Source organism: Ochotona curzoniae, unplaced genomic scaffold (assembly GCF_017591425.1).
Source record: "Ochotona curzoniae isolate NIBS_2020 unplaced genomic scaffold, NIBS_Ocur_1.0 contig_2461, whole genome shotgun sequence".
Classification (NCBI taxonomy): Eukaryota; Metazoa; Chordata; class Mammalia; order Lagomorpha; family Ochotonidae; genus Ochotona; species Ochotona curzoniae.
In genome coordinates this window covers 1-8,406 of record NW_024465466.1, presented here as the reverse complement: position 1 = coordinate 8,406, position 8,406 = coordinate 1, and the positions used below count along the sequence as shown (strand labels likewise).

General features: G+C 47.0%; 1 long non-coding RNA gene across 1 annotated transcript; it reads right to left on the bottom strand.

Annotated features, from left to right (window-relative positions):
- Window positions 1–2,971: 2,971 nt before the first annotated feature.
- On the bottom strand, window positions 2,972–7,272 carry LOC121152491. The gene is made up of 3 exons (XR_005883274.1): window positions 7,147–7,272; window positions 5,698–5,747; window positions 2,972–3,862 (listed from the first exon to the last, which is right to left on the bottom strand). It is a non-coding gene; the product is annotated as an uncharacterized LOC121152491 (long non-coding RNA).
- Window positions 7,273–8,406: the final 1,134 nt, after the last annotated feature.

The window sequence follows — 8,406 nt, the reverse complement described above, 5'->3', positions numbered from 1 at the left end:
CCCGTCACGTCCACTCACGGGGCCCGCAGCGCGTCTTCCAGCAGAACTGCTCCCCACGGAGAGTCCAGCCACGCGTCCTCTTCCTCTGCTGCTTCTTCGCTGACTGAGGGTGCGGGGCCGCAGCGCCTCACAGGAAGTGACCGTGCGGCCAATCCCTCCGCGTCAGCACCACGCAGGATTCCTCCGCCGTCGGGGACCCTTTTCTTCCTCCTCCTGGACCCATGGCGGCTATGCCTGCCCTCCTGGCCAGGGTGAGTTCTGCTGGACGGGGCCTGGGGCTCCTTGCAGCGCTGGGGCCTGGGGCTCCTTGCAGGAACGGGGCCTGGGGCTCCTTGCAGCGCTGGGGCCTGGGGCTCCTTGCAGGGAAGGGGCCTGGGGCTCCTTGCAGTGCTGGGGCCTGGGGCTCCTTGCAGGGAAGGGGCCTGGGGCTCCTTGCAGGGCTGGGGCCTGGGGCTCCTTGCAGTGCTGGGGCCTGGGGCTCCTTGCAGCGCTGGCCTTCCTGTTCTTGATCTGGGATGTTCCTGGGCACTTGTGCTGGTCGCTTGGGGGCTTCAGTCTTGGTCTCTGTGGTCAGTGCCACCCTGGCTGCCTCTCTCAGCCCTGGACATTCCCAGGTCATATCCATGTCCTCCTAGTCTTTCTGTCACTCATGGTTTCAGCAGCACCTGAATCTGGGAGGTTACACCTGCTACTTCAAACTGTGTTGTTTCTCTTCCATTTTTTCCTCCTCTGCCCTAATTGGTAATTGGGTAACTGTTGGTCTTTTGGTCTTGGATCCAAAGAAGTCATGTCTGGTTTATACCAATTCTTCTTCAGATGAGTAGGGAGACTTCTTGGAAACAGAAGCAAGGAATTGTATTCCTTTTCCTTTTTTCGTGGGAGAGAAGAGCAAGGAATTCCTTGCATTTCTGATCAGACTTCCCTTTATTTTTTGTGGCAGAGCCTTCTGCTGTGCTTCTGTGGCTTCCACCAAGGTGCTTGTTACAATGCGGGTCACTACCCTCCCGGTACTGTGAATACTGGAAGAGGGGCTGAAGCGTGTTCCCTGGTGGATGCAGAGCCACAGAACGGCACGCCTCATCAAGCAGTGCTACACTCTTTCTTGCCCCACCCACAGTCCATGGGGTGATAAACCATGAAGCCACACAGGCCAGTCGCCTTGTTCCTTTTGCCTCTCCCAGGGCTGTGTATAACATCAACCCACCAGCACTGGCAGTTCTCTGATTTCTCTGTTGACGCCCCTGACTGCTCAAGTGCACCTCGGGACTGTTCCTGCTGCTGGCAGCCACCCTGCCTCCAGCAGGAACTCCTTGTCTTTGCCGTGTAGCCTTCACTCCCTTTTCTACCTTGCTCCTTCTCTGGGTGTTGGAATCCATGCCGCAGGGTCCTAATGCCCACTGATGCAAACACATTGGGCTTGCACTGTGGCTCACTCGCCAGGATTTAGGTAACTGGCCCAGATCCACCCTTAGCTCTCAGCATCCCCCTCTCCTGGTATCCCTCAGGGGTTTAGGGTGTGGAATGGATTCTGCTTTCATTTCCCAGGTCCCTCCCTCAGCTGGCTCACTCCCAATAGCATGGCTGCCCTCCTCTGGGGATGATTGATTGGCAGCCCATTGCATCCCATTCCATTTTAATAACCTCCCTTCCCAGATGCTGAGGTCAGTGTTTTGCCTTATGGGTTTTTGCCACTTGCTGTTTCTTTAGGAGGCTCCCACAGGAGTCTGCCTGCTCCAGTTCCCTTTGTGCTGGCTCTAAATCCACTTTGCTTTTGTCTGCAGGTTGGGTGTCTTCCTGTAGTGCTCGCCTTCCCCTTGGGCTACTGGCTGCAACCATGGCGCTTTCAGCCCTGCTCATGTAGGATTGGCAGGTCACTCTTCCCAGCTGCAAGGAATGATATCTTAGTTCACACACACACACACACACACACACACACACACACATACACATCACCAACACAGCAATCACCAAGTTTTCCCCGTTTTGCCAGAAATTCCTAGTTTTAATGTGGAAAACTCTCCAAGTGCTTGGGAAAGCAGTCGAGGACGGCCCAAAGCCTTGGGACCCTGCACCCGCATGGGAGACCTGGAAGAAGTTCCTGGCTCCTGGCTTTGGCTCGGTGCAGCACTGGCCATTGCACTCACTTAGGGAGTGAATCATTGGGCAGAAGATCTTCCTCTCTGTCTCTCCTCCTCTCTGTATATCCACCTTTCCAATAAAAATAAATAAATCTTTAAAAAAAAAAAAAAGGAAGGGATTCTACCACTTACAACAAAATGGTCCCAACTAGAGACCATTATGCTCAGTAAAATAAGCCAATTCCAAAAGGACCAATATTATATGTTTCCTCTGATATAACTCTTCCTTCATGCAAAATATAGGATCAATATTCTATATGTGTATGTGTGCGTGTGTATGTGTGTGTACACATGTATGTTCAAATATCCATCTAGAGCAACTCTATAATAGAGATAGCATACCGAGAAGTGAAGATAAATTGCAGGATACAACTCTACCCCTCCATATAAGATGGATTCCCAACAAAGCTGTGAAATGTATCTTGACAATACAATGCTGAACTTTCTACTATTTTCTATACCTACAAATTCAGGATATATTTAAATAGCAAAAGGATGGACTTGTTACTATTTTTGAAGGCCTACTATAATAATAATGGGCAATTTGGTGTCGTGGGAGAGGAAATGTGGAGTGGTAAAGGAGAAATCCTGAGGCTACAGAACTTTATCATTTAAAAAAAAAAAAGAAAATTAAAAAGAACCCTGGCAACGGGGTCTCTCTCTCTCTCTCTCTCTCTTCCTGGGAATGTAGAGGAGGTAGAACATGAGACCATTCTCACCCGCTTCCCCTTCCTTGCCCACACTCTAAGTCCCATGTGTGTGATTTCCTCATTGTTTTAACCAACTTTATCACTTTCTAAACCATAAAAAATAACCACCATCGAACTGCAAACTCCTTTTGAGGAAAAGTACTTTATTCATTATTCTTCCCAGCACAATATATCACAGAAATTATCCATGTATTTTTGCCACACAAATGAATAAGAATTATAACAACAGCTGAAATTATGGAATCAATTATAGTTACAAAACTAATAAATTATATAGAGACTGACAATCATTCAGGTCACAAGAGTATGCTCACACTCCTTTTAAACTTTGAAATACTCCGTACCACTGCTCCCTGTCACCCAAATAGCTCCCAGTGCTAGTGCTGTCCTCCAAGGAGCACCTGGATCCCACCATCTCCCACCTAGTGCCTCAGTTCAACCATGTGACCAGAGACCCCTGGAGAGAGCACCCACTGTGACAGATCAGGGCCTGTGCAGTCTTGTTAAATACTTAGTAACCGTATTAACCCATTCTGTGTTGCTATACCCAAAGTACCCAAGGCTGGGTATTTTATAAAGATGCTTAATTATCTGGTTCACAATTTTGATGGCTGGAGGATTCAACCACTCTAACCATCCTGGTCAGGGCCCTCCAGCTGCAGAAGAATGTGGCAGAAGAGAAGGGAACCATCCATTCATAAGAGGAGGAATCACACGGAGCTCATTGCCTCTTGCTGGGACCCATCTCTTGAAGATACCATCCATTCAACACAGGCACACTGAAGACCAAGCCTCTAGCATAAGAACCTGAGGGGAAACATCACATCCTCACCCCTGCTTGAACACAAGGTCTAATGACATAGGGTGACAATGATGCATCTCGTTGTACAGTCTTTCAAGCAGCAGTTTTCAGGGACAGAAAACAGAAATGATATTTGGATGGTTTCTGAAAGTTGAGGATGCATTCACTAGCTCTCAACCTTCATGTAAACCAGAAGAAACGCGGTTTCGCGCCTAGAAAGAAGGGACAATGCATTAGCATTGTAACATGAAACATTGTCCACAGTGAGACGACACATGATTAATTCATGATGGGAGGAATATCAGCAAGCTTCTGGATTCATCCATCCTTCACTATCTAGTCCTCAGAGAGGAACAAAATGATCACCTGGGAAAACAATACTAGGTTGCAACCAGTTAACATCTCAATCCAGGCTTGATGAACAGTGGGGCCCATGAGGCAAGTCCAACTCTGCCTCTGCATGTCAATTTAATTAGAACACAACCATTCTTTTTTTATCCATGTGCTGGTTACACATGCTTTGGGTGTAAGGGCACAGAACTGAGTCATTCCAACAGAGACATACAGCACACAATGTCTAAAATATTTCTCTGTCCCTTTACAAAGTTTCCCAACCTCTGGCCAAAATCACAGGAGAAGGAATGACACAAATAATGGACAAAACATTGAACAGCTAGGAAGAAGCTTAATAGAAACAGAAGAGGAAAGTGGAAAGTAAAAGATTGGGGAGGGTTTCAAACTCAAATTCCATCTAGTTCACTGTTTTTCAAATGATCATATCTGCCTCAGCAGCTGACAATGGTCTCAGTTATTGCCCGTGACACACACACATCACTCCTAATACAGAAGCTCAACAGAAAAGCTAACGGAGTCCCTCTGTTTTAACTTTATCCAGCTTTTTATTATTATTATTATTATTTAATTTTTAATTTTATGGTACAATTACATAGGGTCTGAGAGTCCCTCTCCCAAATTCCCATCCCCCTGGACTGATTTTCCCCCAATTGTTACAACAGTATAGTCCTTCATAACAAGTTATAATTCCATTAGTTATTTAAGTGTGCCCTGACACTGTCTCCAGTGCTTTTTTCTCTCCAGTTCCCACACCAGTTATTGATTTGTAAAATTATTTTCAACACTTAACTCAATGTAAGTCATTGTGCCAAAAGCCAATGAAACTGTTTATACTTCCCCATATCAAATTCATGATCAAATGTGAAAGAAAGTTATATTAGTGAACAAATAACTAAATACTAATAGATATGCTATTATCCTTGCTGGGGAAAGTACGCTTAAAAAGCAATGGAAGGGCCTGGCAGCATGACCTAGCAACTAAAGTCCTCACCTTGAACATGCCAGGATCCCATATGGGCGCCGGTTTTAATCCTGGCAGCCCTGCTTCCCATCCAGCTCCCTGCTTGTGGCCTGGGAAAGCAGTCGAGGACGGCCCAAAGCCTTGGGACCCTGCACCCGCGTGGGAGACCTAGAAGAGGTTCCTGGTTCCTGGCTTCGGATCGGCACAGCACTGGCCATTGCACTCACTTGGGGAGTGAATCATCGGACAGAAGATCTTCCTCCCTGTCTCTCCTCCTCTCTGTATATCCACCTTGCCAATAAAAATAAATAAATCTTTTTTAAAACAAAAAAGCAATGGAAGCTCACAAAAATGTCTCTGCAGAGCTGCTTGGGTGGGGTGCGTCTATATCTTCCCTTCAGTGGGAAAGTGCCATGCCTACGCGAGCGACACTTTGCTTACATAGCCAATTAGGGGAGGGATGGAGGAAGTGGTGTTTAAGACTCTCTCTCTAGTTTTATGGTACGATTCCATAGGATGTGAGATTTATTCCATAGGATCTGAGATTTCCCCACCCCTGTAACTTCCCTCTCTTGTAGCACTGCTGGTATCTACACTGAAAGAAGATCTCTAGGCGGATTTTTGAAAGACGAGGCTCCACAGTCACTAGGACATCATCAACGTTTCACCCAGTTCCAAGAACCCCGTCCCCGTAAAGTTCAAAACGTTTCCATCACCTCACACCCCTCTTACCAACGGTCATTATGATTTCCAAAGGTACACTGGACGTCTTCCCAGGATACCTAAAGTGTGTAAATAAACAGATTGCAGTCAAGCATCCCCCTGAATGTGTGGTACTGTAATTTGCCCTACCCCTAGCAACTCCCAAGCTTGGAGCATCTAAGTCACATATACAAAAGCACTTTAATATCTCCATTGCTTTGTGGAAACTTGGTTATGTTTGGGACAGATGTTCAGCCTATGTTGCTTTAAATGCCTGTGTCCCGTGTTGCAGTGCCTGGGTGTGAGTCCCAATTCCAGCTCCTGACTCCAGCTTCTTGCTAATAAACACACTGATGATGGCTCCAGGGACTGGGTCCCTAACACCAACATAAGGGCATTTTTTTTAATTCTAAGTCAGAGTGACATGGAGAGACACAGACACTCCATCCACTACTTCAGCCTCCAAATGCCCATGACACCTGGGGCTGGACCACACCAAAGCCAGGAACCCAGCACTCTATCAAGTTCTCCCACAATGGTGGCAGGAACCCAAGCACTTGTGCCATCATACACTGGATCCCAGGATGCTGGTCGGAAGCAGAGTTGCCAAGGTTTAAACCAGCACTCTACCATGGGGATGTGTGTATCAGTCTAAGAGGTGACTTAATCCAGTATGTCAAAATGCAAGCCCAAAGACATGGACTGAATTCCCAGCTCCCAGCATTGACTTGGAAACAGCCATGGCGGGCAGTCAAGATGTAAACAAGCGATTTGGAGCTCTCTCAATCTGACTCTCTCTTTCAAATAAGCAAAACACACAAATACACTTGGTTATCCCTTTCCAAGAGTTCTTTTTAAAAAGATTTCATTTCTGTATTCAAAAGGAAAGATGGAGAGGAAGGAAAAGGAGTGGGAAAGAGAGAATGGGAGAGAGAGAGAAAGGAGAGAGAGAGAAACTTCATCTTCCATCTGCTGGCTTGTTCCCCAAGTGTTTACAGTAGTTGGGACTGGGCGAGGCTGGAGCCTGGAACTACAGGCTGCTCTTCCATGTAGATGGCAGGACTCAGGCCCATGAGCTGTGATCCACTCCTTTCTCAGAAGCATCAGCATAGAGCTGGACCAGAAGTGGGTAATCCAGGACTCTAACATGGGTTGGTGTGTCACAAGCCGTGGCTTGACCTGCTGTGCTATGCCAGCCCTATTCCATGGTTCTGATGTACATATTTTTAACTATTCTTGCTTTACAGAGGTTTCCACCGAGCATGAAGCCTCAGGACACTAAGCCTGTAGCACCATAAAATGTAGAAAGCAAGGTAAGTGGACCATGCACAGAGCTGCCAACCAAATAGGGCTTTCATGAGGAAAAGGCACCAGAGAGCGCAGCTAGTCTTGACCTGCAGGATTCTTGCCGTCCTGGGCTCAGAATTGGTTCCATAAGGCTAATCCAAGTAAAGAAGCAATTTAGACAATGTTTCTCACCCTGCAAACATTGGAGTCATTGAAGCAGAACCATTCTCCATCCACAGAGTTCCGAATATAGGCACAGTAATGACCAAAGTTTGCCATTCCCATGTGTGCGATCACGGCAAAGAGTTCATACTGTCCTCCAACCCGGAAGGGCAGAAGGCATGGGATGGTTAACCTGTCATCTTCCTTGTCATCACACATGTATTCACAGCCTGCTCTCTGCCAGGCATCGCTACTGCAGAGGCAATAAAGCACAGTCCTTGGCCTCAGGAACCTTCCTAGCTAACCGAGAAACAATGGCTAAACCACAATTATAATGGTGTGTTTTGTACCAGATTCTGCAGAGGTTATCTGAAAAGTGTACATTTTTGCGCAGAATAGGAAAAGAACAAGAAGGCAAGGAAGGGCTGAGGGGCTGGAGGGATCTCCCAGAGAAGCAAAAGTTGGGCTGATCTGAAAAGACGGGGATATCATTTTTAATGTAGACTCAGAAACTGAAAGACTCAGTGGTGGAAAAGAACACAGCATACTGCACACACAGAAGGCTGTGAGGGTGCTCAGAAGTCACAAGAAAGCAAAATACAAAGGCCAAGTTAAAAATTCAAACTTCATTCCTTGAGTAATGGGGGCGGGGGGACAGAGTGTTTAAAGAAGAGGAGTGACATCATCATGATGTCTGTGTAAGAGAAACAAAAGAACGCAGCTTGGAAACTGGGTGCTGGGAATGGTGTCAGCATTCCACATGGGTGCTGATTTGAGTACCTGCTGCTATGTTTCTGATCCAGCCCCCTACTCATGCACTCGGGGGGAAAAGTACATGAGAGCTTCCACCCATTGCAGCCATTTGGGGATCTGCAATTGGAAGATTCTCTCTCATTCTCTCTTTTTCTCTCTCTGTATAACTCTTTCAAATAAATAAATACCTCTTGGCTTTCTGCTTGTGGACACTACCAAAGGAAGCATCGCCCTCTCTTCTCTTCACACTGCTGTTAGGTCAGAGCTTCCTGAAGAACCCAAACAGCCGCAGAATCTCTCCATCAGAGGGCTGAGCTGCCAAATGAGCCATTTTAAGCAGTGGGGAACACTCACAGACTGCGTGGGATGAGATCTGAACACCAAGCACTCCAGTGGCTGAAGGGTTGTCACCTACGCCACCATGGAGGCGTGGACACAGACATGAATGCAAGGCCATGCTAGTGGATGGAAGAGTGCTGGAACCAAAGAGGGCTGTCTCCAGAGAAAATTTTCCAAGACCCAGTGCCAATCTACCTG